The sequence below is a fragment of the Cetorhinus maximus genome, chromosome 18, assembly GCF_964194155.1.
Source record: "Cetorhinus maximus chromosome 18, sCetMax3.hap1.1, whole genome shotgun sequence".
Taxonomy (NCBI): Eukaryota; Metazoa; Chordata; class Chondrichthyes; order Lamniformes; family Cetorhinidae; genus Cetorhinus; species Cetorhinus maximus.
Genome location: NC_135896.1, coordinates 99132569 through 99143489, shown reverse-complemented (window position 1 = coordinate 99143489; position 10921 = coordinate 99132569). Strand labels below are relative to the sequence as shown.

Sequence of the window (10921 nt, the reverse complement as noted above, 5' to 3'; positions counted from 1 at the left end):
GTCATTTATTGCAGCATTTTAATTGCAAGTCATTTAAAATATATTTGTTTTCATTCTAAAGGTATAATTCCACTAGAGCTGCTGTAAAAGGGCTAAAACAAATCTGTAGCCACTGGTTAAGGTTAGAAAGGAAATGAAAAGTTCTGTGACTATTTGTTTTAAATGGAGTGATCGGCAGGAATCTAAGTGGTGAAGTGGAAAGCTCACAGTTGTGGTGAAGTGGAAAGCTCACAGTTGTGGTAATGTTTCTTTGTTGCTGAAAGGGTAGCAGCCATCCATTTGATTTTTAGCAGAGAGCTTTGCTTGATCTCATATTCTCAGCACAGGTTCGGCCCAGATTTGCACCTTGTAGAAGGACATCGGTGACCTGATCCAGTCCAACACAGGTAGTCAGAGGTGATAAAAACCCGTAGATTCCCCCAAAGAATATACTGAGTGGCCAGCCTATAAAGAACAGCACAATAAGCCAGAAAAGGGACCACATAAGTTCCGCACAGCTAGCCATGTTGCTCTGAAGATTGATAGACTGGATCTGGGTGAATTCCAAATACTGGAGTGAGGAAAACAGAAATTGTTTAAAGAGTACACTACAGTTACCATGCAATGCATGATGCATTAAACAATTACACAAACATTGTTCCTTATACAAATACTCTATAATTTATGGTACATACTAAATAATTATGGTGGATGGACAACATAGATGCGAGTGACTCAATATCCCATAAACACTCACTGCCATCAATTCCAGTGATTTCACTATTCAGCATTATGCCAGCACATTGCAGAACATCAAAAAAGTAATATTTGAAGTGATAATTCAGTGGTGATACAATGTTTATATATAGTCCTTATGACTAATTAGGAAAGGTATTTGGGGAAATCATTTTGTATTATTATTGATATATTTTCCATTCACCATCAGCTACTTAGTATGCATTTTTGTGTTAAAGCAAATAAAAATGTCTTTTTACAAGTTTTCAAGGCAAAATTCAAGTTCAATGGTGCCATGTGACATCATAATGCAAGGTAATGAAGTCACTCCTCACATAAATCCTGTGTTTATTTTCAAAACATTATTTAAAATTGCAATTTTAAAAATGGAAGCTAAAATATTTTGTTGCTGGTCCTGTGCACATTTCTAGTAATTAATGCTGCGTCATTCATAGCTGTGCATTACTCTATTTAAATGGGACTGCAACTAAGAACAGTTTTTTGAATGTTAAAAACACTGGGAAAAGGTTCTTCCAACCAGTGCTTATTTTAAAAATGTTTTCTACCAAAGCCTTCACTCCTCTGTTTTTTCCTGCTGAGGCCCTGTAGTTAAACGATCAAAGGAGAGAATGCTTATTAATTAATAGGAAAGGTTTAGAATTTTTAAATAAACTCTTGCTGCATCACTCTCCCCTCCTCTAATTTTTGTTCAATTATTTTGCTGCCCTATTGTCAGGTCAGCAATATTTGACCAACCTGTGTTACTTCACTGACTGGCGTAGAATCCACTGAGCACATTCTAGAATCATAGAATGGTTACAGCACAGAAGGAAGCCATTCAGCCCATCAGGCTTGTATCAGCTCCCTGCAAGAACAAATCAGCCAGTTCCACTCTGCTGCCCTTTCCCCTTTCCCCTTGTGGCCCTGCAGATTTCCTCTCTCTTAAGAGGCTTATCCAGCTCCCTATTAAAAGCCATGATTAAATCTGCCCCCACCCACACGTTGTTGTAAATTTGAACCTCCATTGCCACCTAAAACTTCTCAAGCAAGAAGCTATAAGCTTTAACACACGACTCAACTAAACTGTGTAAACTAGCTTTTTAAAAACCCTACATTATTGACAATGAAACATCCACCAACATTGATACGTCTTACGGTAAGGTTTCCAATTTAATAAAAAAAATATAACGTTACCTTTGACGGACTAAATAACGTGTTTAAGTAATAAGTATCAAAGGCCGCGATGCCTGCAGTGTTCCTTTGTTGAAACTTTGGGGTCACTTCCTTTCCGGTAATTTAGCAGCACGCAAAGCTGGACACTGTTTGGAAAAGTGAGTAATTAAAAGTTCAGAAACGTCAATTTTTAAAAAAAATTCACTGAAAGAGCAGGCGAATTTACTGCTAACCCTCATGTGACAATTTACAAATGGCACAAGAAATAATTTTTCCACAGGTAAGGATGTCACAGTGACAAAGTGACATGACAAAGTGACATCACAAAGCGACTTTTTCAACTACAAACACCCTCACCAACACTTTTTTAGCTGACATATGAACACATGTTATTAACAGAGTGCAATTTGCATTTTAAACAATGCATCTTTTGACAGCTTTTAAAATGCCTGGTGACCAAACAGCAATTGCTCTCAACAAAAGGTCTCAGCAGAGGATCTCCTTTCAAAATATCTAAGCCATGTAGTTTATCCTCTAGAAGTGGGTTGAGTGATGAAAAATATTTTTAAATACTTCATAATCAACAACTATAACTTCATTTCTAAAGTGGCTCGACCATCAAAGAGATGTCCCAGGGTGCTTGACTACAATAATAATGACTACTTGTATTTCTATAGCATCTTAATGCAGCAAAAACATCCCAGGAGCATTATCAAACCATATTTGACACCAAGCCCAAGCCCTAAAAGGAGATATTAGGACAGATGACCAAAAGGTAGGTTTTAAGGATCACCTTAAGAAAGAGAGGGAGTGAGGCAGAGAGCTGTGGGGAGAGAATTCCAGAGCTTAGGGCCTAGAGAGCTGAAGGCACAGTTGCCAATGATACTGCAATTAAAATCGCGAATTCCCAGGAGGCCAGAATTAGATTATCACAGATATGTCGTAGGGTTGTAGGACTGGAGGGGCTTACAGAGATTGCAAAGTGGGGGAGGGCGTTGAAAGCAAGGATGAGAATTTTAAAATCAAGTCATGCAGGCCAGTGGAGGTCTTTGAACTCAGGGCTGATAGGTGAACAGAACTTGGTGGAAGTTAAGATAAAGGCAACAGAGTTTTCGGTGACCTCAAGAGTGGAGTGTGGGAGACTGATCAGGAGTGTGATGGAACAGTCACATCCTGAGGTCGCAAAAGACACGGATGAGGGTTTCAGCAGCAGAAGAGCTGAGGCAGGGCGGAGTTGGGCGGTGTCACAGAGATGGAATTAGGCAGACTTTATGACGGCACGGATGTGCGGTCAGAAGCTCATCCCAGGGTCAAATGTGAAACCAAAGTTGTGAAAAGCCTGGTTCAGCCTCAGGTTAATTGCCAGGGAAGGATGGAGTCAGTGTCTGGGGTCTGGGGAGTGAAATTTGTGGCTGGGACCAAAGACAATGGCTTGGATTTTCGGCCCCGCTGCAGCTGGTCTCTGCAATGGCAGGTATGGCGAGCTAGTCAAATGTCTGTTGACTTCGGCAGGACCGGAAGATGCCACCAGTGGGAAGGGCCGGAGAATCCTGCCCAGTGACTTTGGTCTTCCCAATATTTAGTTGCAATCCCTCAGGATCGAGGAGGGCATGCTTCCACTCCAGTTCAATGGGTTCTGAAATGGCTGATAAGTCCAATGTGTGATGTGCAGACTGCCACGAGAATCAGTGCTAGAACAGTCAGGTGGATGACTTAATATGTCACATGACATTGCTTATTTTAATTTTTAAAAATGCCCACATGTCCGTCCTTGGCCTGCTGCATTGTTCCAGTGAAGCTCAACGCAAACTGGAGGAGCAGCACCTCATCTTCCGACTAGGCACTTTACAGCCTTCCGGACTGAATATTGAGTTCAACAATTTCAGATCATGAACTCTCTCCTCCATCCCCACCCCCTTTCTGATCCCCCTTTTTCCAATAATTTATAACTTTTTTTTACAACTATATTTTTTTCTTTTCCCTCCTATTTTTAAATTTATTTCAATCTATTGTTTCATCTCCACCTTTTAGCCCTTTTCGATTCCTTCCCCCCACCCCACCCTCACTAGGGCCATCTGCCACTAGCTTACTTCCCTTAATGTCCCCATTAGCACATCCTTTAGATAATATCACCACCGTCAACACACGTTTGTCCTTTCGTCTATGACATCTTTGACAGTCTCTTCTTGGCATCCACCTATCACTGGCCCCCTATCGAGCTCTCCTGTCCCACCCCCTTCTACCAGCTTATATTTCATCTCATTTCTACATGTCTTAGTTCTGATGAAGGGTCATACGGACTCGAAACATCAACTGTATCCCTCTCCGCAGATGCTGTCAGACCTGCTGAGTTTTTCCAGGTATTTTTGTTTTTGTTGCTTACTTTAATGTTGGGAAATGAAGTAGGACAAAGGACTGATTAGAGAGCGGGAGAACAATTGGGAATAAAGCTCACAAGACAGTTCAGTTCAATGTGAAAATTGGACAAGACAATAAAATATAAAACCGGAGGGTGTGAGACTGGAAAAGGGCCAAGTTTCATTGCAATAACGAAAGATCTGGCCCAAATCAACAAATAGAAATGACAGATCAGCAGTGGAGAAATCTTCAAATGTGAGTTGTGAAAAGATATGTTCCTAAGAGGCAAGAGGATAAATTTCCAGGTATAAATAGAGATGAAAACTAAGGAGAGACTTGAGCGAGGTTCATCAGTACTAATCACAACTGTTGAAACTGTAGTGTGAGGTGAAAAGGGTGGTTAGAAAGGCCAAAGGGAACTTTACAAAGATGCCAGCAGATCATTTAAAAAGAAACAGTAAGGGGTTTTTTTTTGTTAGCATGTTGGATCACTCAGGGGTGAGCAAGGAATTCAGTTGTGCTGAATGAAGATATGGAAGTGACACCAAGTAAACATTTTATAACAGCTTTTACAAATGAAGGCGGGATGAGAATATAAGATCTAATAGAGAAAGGTACAGAGCAATTGTTAGGAGTAACTGTAGAAACAATGTTCATTCTGAAACATTAGTGGAGTTGATGTATCTGAGGCTGTCGGAAGCAGAGGGGAGTCAGCAGAGATGCTGGCCACAACTTTTCAATCCTCCTTACATAATGCAAAGAAGGTCATGGGACCAGATGGAAGTCAATGCAGTCCCTCTATTCAAGGAGGAAAAAAATTGGGGGCAGAATTTTCTGCCTTCTGGGTGGGCGGGCCCGACCCAATCTCCGGCGGGCGGGGAGCCAATCCCCACCGGAGAAGTGGGCCCCGTCGCCATTTTATGCCGGTGGATGAGGTTTCATGTTTTTTCTATTTCCTGCCGGGGAAGTAAAGGAAGATACAAGGCTCTGTGGAGAAAGAAGGGTGCAGTGACTTGTTTTGGATTTCTCCTGCAGTTAGGACAGACACAAAAGGTTCAGTGGAGTCCTGTGCTGTGCCTCAATAACTTCCCCATTATATATAAAAAAAAACAATGTGAATAAGCAACTGTTGGAATAAAACTCTGCTTACACTGCAATGACATCAGGATGGCTGTGACACCACAAAAGACACTGTGAAGAAATTCATTGAAATCCTCCAGCTCATTGCATAAGAAAGGGGAAGTGGATATTTGTTAATCCCCAGAAGAAAAAACCAGTCTAACGATTTGCAGTGAAATAAGCTTCAAGAAATAAAAAACTTTTTTAAACACACATAAGTTCCAACACATTTTTATAATTCCAAAGTGTATTCGTATCTGGGTATGATGGCAGAAGAAAAATGTTGAACCCATTGTCAAAAGTCAGCACATCCAGGTGTTCAAATAAATTCCTAGAGTATGGTCCAGGCTTTCTGGGCTCCTTTGCCTGGGGCATATCTCTGGCAGGATCGGACTTCAGCCTGTCCAAACTTAAGCTGATTCAAGTGGGAAGGAGGCAGAAAGACTAGGCCTATAAATCCATGGAGATTGTATCAGCTGTCCATAAATATTTGGGAATAATTGCCATTGGTTAAAGCAGGTCAGAAACGTTCTGTAAATTGTTAAGCAAAGATGGTTTTGCAAATACCGTTCTGGAATATGTTTTCCATTTTAAATAATGAGAGTTGTAGCTAGTTTCTGTCACCATGGTAATGCAAATACATAGAGGTGTTGGAGTATATTCAAATAGTGAAATTCATGCCATAGAACATTAAGTTGTGAGAGGGGCTAGGAGGCTTCATTCAAAAGTGTGCGGAGACCCTCAGTCTCCATTTCTCCTCTCTAGAGGAGGTTATTCTCCTAAATTCACAAGGACAGGCACATTTGCATGGCCATTTTCACCACCTTCAACCACCCCACCAACCCCCCGTGCCCTCCCACACCGTCCAATGGGAATAGAATGAGTTCTCTTAGTCTCTCTCCCAGCCTGATAATCCATGTCCGAGGCTCATCATTCCTTGATTTTTGATGTGAATTTCCTGTTGAAAATCATGTGCAAAGAACATTATGAGTGAATTACAAGTTTACCTTTTGGTAGATCTGTAAAGCTCAGAATTCTGTGAAATACTTTTGCTTACAATGTGCCAGGGCAACGTAAATAATTTGTTACCAAAATGAAAATATCTTTTGAATAAAATATCTGCCTTAGTTAACTATCTTGAATTGGACAATTTCTTACCACCATAGTGCACTCCTACAAGTGTTGTGAAGTATTTACAACACTATACTTAACATTGTTGTGAAATATTCCACAAGTATTTGAAACATTTTCTGCATCAAAGAAAGTAACACATTGGCTTTCTTGTTCACCATCTTTGTCCTCACTCTCGGTTTCTCTGCTAACGTATTTAAGCATTTCTTTGCATACTTCTTCATCCTATGCTCTGCAGTGGACTCTTGTACTTCTTCGATTCTCACACCATCGCTTGTGAGTTGTGGTAAGTAATGGAGAGAGCTGGCTTCAGTTTCAAAAATTGAAATTGGAGATGGAAAATTCTATAAAGTGTTAATGCAATGAGCCGATTAATGATTACTGAACAAGAACATTCCTTAGCAAGAACACTAGAAACACAACTATTTTTAAAAACTTATTGTTATTGAACTACTTTAGCACAATGTAAGGTTTTGAATATTTCTTGTGCTAAGTCTCTGAAACTTTTGGCACCTGAATATTTGGCATAAAATAAGCTGTGGCTAAACATGACATGGGTAGTGAGGCAAAAATTGGAAAAGCAGGATGCAAACCAAATGAGACAAGAATGGATAAAGCAAGTGGCGTTCAGTCTGGAGCTGAATCTATAAAGTGGACATTTGGTGACTGATGTCTTATTATTCCAACCACAGAGAGCTGTGCAAAGCCAATGCAGGGGATTTTATTTTTGATATATTTTGTACATTTATTTATAATAATGTTAATATTCTTGAAACTCTGACTACCTCACACATAATTGGAATCCCATTTCTATTGCAGCGACATTCCTAAATGGAATGGCTAAAATAAAAGTTCTCTTGAAGTTTAAGGAAGAGACATGAACTATATTGAAGTTAACTGGAATCATTAAAATAATGAATAGAATGAAATCGAGTGCCAGATCTATTAATTTTCTTTTGAGAATCATGTGCAAAGAACATTATGAATAAAGTATAAGTCTACCATTTGGTACATCTGTAAATCTCGGAATGCTGTGAAATATTTTTGCTTATAAAAGGCGAAGGTTAACAGAACATTTAAAAATATATAAAATTACTTCAATAATGAATAGCAAAAGAAATGTTTTTCTTTCAAAAGTTCTCTTTGGTTAAAAGTAGCCCAGATACTCAACACATTGTTTGAGTGATCAAGCTTCATCTGATTAAAAAGGTGGAGTAAACATAAAGTTTTTCAATGGCTGCAGGGCTAGGTCTTGCTTGGGGAAGAGGGAGAAGTGGCCTCAGGCAAGGGAAGATGCTGCAGGGCGAGGGCTGTACTGGGGAAAGGGGGTATCCCAGAGTGTGTGTGGGCACGTTGACTTGTGCAAGTGGCCTCAAGCTGGTGAGGGCTGAGGAGGCAGTCTCCAGAGGAGATGAGGCCAGATGAAGATGTGAGGGTGTGTGTGAGAGAGTGAGTGGTGATGTCCCTTGAGCTGGCAGTGAGTGAGATGCCAATAGACTATAGATATTGATGGCTGGCACTGAAATAAAATCAACACAAAAACATTCCTTCTCATGGCTGGACTTCCTACTTATACCAATCGTCACCTAGGAAATCAGTCAAGATATGTGATGCCAATATTTTCCCACAGCAGCTTGGCTACTGTTACCATAACGATGCAGATGCTGCTCATAATAAAAAATCTCTCTCTTCTTCTCGTTGTAGTAAATTCACCACTCAATGCATTAACAGACCAAATATTAATCACGGCACACCAGGTTCAAAATGCAGAAACAAGTCCAGCACCAAGTAAACATGGTCAATGGGATATTAAAGGATTTCTGGTTTGTTAACATAACTGGGCCAAGCAAAGTGCAAGAATAGTCAGAAGCAGCAATTCCTGCAACAGAAATTAGAATTCTAGACGCAGGACTCAAACACTTACATCTTTATTAAGGGTTAAAGGAACATGCTCACAGCCAATACCCTGGAAGGTACGGTGATACATTGCTGATTTTTTTTTCCCTTTATTCTTTCATGGGATGTAGGCCAATGTTCCAGGGGAGGACAAATAAAACACTTCACAGACACTCTGAAGCTCTCCTTGAATCACGACCACATTGACATCAATGATTGGGAGGAGCTTGCTAACAATCGCTCAGAATGGGGACAACTTGCCCATCAGGCTGCATCACACTTTGTCCGTTTCCTGCCTCACACGGGAAACACACCATCTCGCTGGCGGGCAGCGTCTGAATCACCCGCCACACCTTTACCTCACTGTTTCCTCACTCCGGGCCATATCTAAACTGCAGCCGCACCCACTGTTCTCAATGCTGGCAGCCCAGGACTGCTCCAGTGAAAACATGGCCCTGAAAGCCAGGAACAGTTCAGTGACCCATCTCTGGAATGCCTTTCAGAGGTCTGTTGTCTTGTCCTCCACCCCTGCTCTGGCCACAGGAGGTCCAGCAAACTCACCACTCCGGCTTGGTAGGCGATGGCAGTGGTGGTCAGCGCCAATGCTGCACAGAAGAGGTCGGCCACCCAGTGCAGAAAGAGGATGAATGATCTCATCCATGCTGCCAGGGTAAGGCAACCATCTCATTGCTCTAAACTCACCCACTCACGCGGCCATCACACTTTCACTGGCATCTCACTCACTGCCAACTCAAGGGACATCACCACCTAGTCTCTCACTCACACACCCTCACATCTCCACTGGCCTCATTTCCTCTGGAGACTGCCTCCTCAGCCCTCACCATCCTGAGGCCACTTGCACAGGTCAACATGTGCTTCCACACACACCCTGGGATACCCTCCTTCCCCAGGACAGCCCTCACCCTGCAGCCTCTTCCCTTGCCTGAGGCCACTTCTCCCTCTTCCCCAAACCCTAGCCCTGCAGCCATTGAAAAGCCACCCCTTACCTTACGGCTGGTCTGGTAGGTAGAGACCTGCCCCTGAGCCCCCCTAAAAGTGATGTGGTTCTGCCTGTGAAGCCTGGCACTGGTGACTGCGAGTGCTGCCCGAAGCAAGGGAGGGAAACAAACCTCGAAGTCCTGAGCGTAGTGCAGCTGGCCAGGTGCACATGGTTTATGTACGGTTGTGGAACATGTCGGTGTGCAATCACACCAACATGTCCGCATGATACAGCGTGGGGGGGATGATTCTGGAGAGCAGGGGTTATAGCGAGATGGTAAAGTATTGAAATTAGGTTCCCAATGTGCAATGGCAGGAAACACAGCCATCCATTGATGGGTGGCACGGACGATTGCAAACTGGTTTTACGATGATGTGAAACCGATGTTTGTGATCTCCCGATATTCTCCGCTCCTGCCCTCTATGACACCCGCCTCAAACAGAAACGGACAATTCAACCCAAAGAGTATATCCTAGTAAACCATCTCTTCGCTAAGTAGGCAGATCTTTGGAATGGTGAGATGGATGCCTCAAGTGACAAAAGTTTACTGTGAACTAGCTTGTAGTGTGTGTAATTTTTCAAATATTGGCATCCCCATGGCACTGGAACCTATGCCTTGGCTAGGATTGGTGCTGAGCGGAAGGGTGATGGCACTTGCTACTGACATCCTTCGATTTGATTATTTGAAGAATTTTGGTTGCCTTGGAGGGAGGGTTTCCTCCCAATGTTGTCGGCAGTGAAGCCCAGCAGCCCTGTACAGTGAGGGTGCAAATAGCAGGCAGCTCTGGATGTGGTTTACAGTTAATGCATCGCAAAAATTCTATAAAGCAGGTAACTGCAGCAAAAAAAAGGTGTTGGACAATCAGATTTAGTAAACATGATTAATTTTGCAGGGTTAAAAATGGAAACACATTTTTGTAGAATTGAAAAATTAATCTTTTTTTAAAAAGTTTTTTTTGATCAGATAAGAGTACAAGAACTTTAAAAAAATGGCATTTGCAAAGTCTGATAAATCAGGTTAAAAAGTTACAGGGTTTACTTTTTAAACAAGAATGAGCAGATTTTTAAAAGATTTCATGTTAAAAAGATTCAACCATTTTAACATTTAAATCATCCTTTCTCGCTAAGATTTGCAAATTGGGAGGAGGGCTCTGTATGTTTGTAAATACAGGTGTAACATTTGAAAGTGCAAACAATTCACAAGTAATAAATTATTAGTCCAACTTTGTGTTGGCTCCTTACTTGCTGTTTGAAGTAGCGAACTTTCGGGTTTTTCGACGCTGAGATGCAGTCAGAAGTGAAGAGAATAAAAAGCAAAATACTGGGGATGAGGAAGTGGCAGCTCTGGGGTCGGGCGGGGTTGGGAATGAGGAAGTGGCAGCTCTGGGGTCGGGCGGGGTTGGGGATGAGGAAGTGGCGGGACTGGGGGCGGGGGCTGAGGGCGAGGGGGACAGGACTGGGGGTTGGGGGCAGATATTCTCCGCTCCTGCCCTCTATGACACCCGCCGCAAACAGAGACGGACAATTCAA

At 42.1% G+C, this 10921-nt stretch overlaps 1 long non-coding RNA gene across 2 annotated transcripts; it reads right to left on the bottom strand.

Moving 5' to 3' along the window:
- On the bottom strand, positions 1-10703 carry LOC144693521 (uncharacterized). Of its 2 annotated transcripts, none has more exons than XR_013579558.1 (4): positions 10634-10703; positions 6208-6322; positions 1909-2033; positions 1-550 (listed from the first exon to the last, which is right to left on the bottom strand). It is a non-coding gene; the product is annotated as an uncharacterized LOC144693521 (long non-coding RNA). The 2 variants fall into 2 exon arrangements; XR_013579559.1 differs by having other exon boundaries at positions 10616-10638.
- Between the last annotated feature and the right edge of the window lie 218 nt (positions 10704-10921).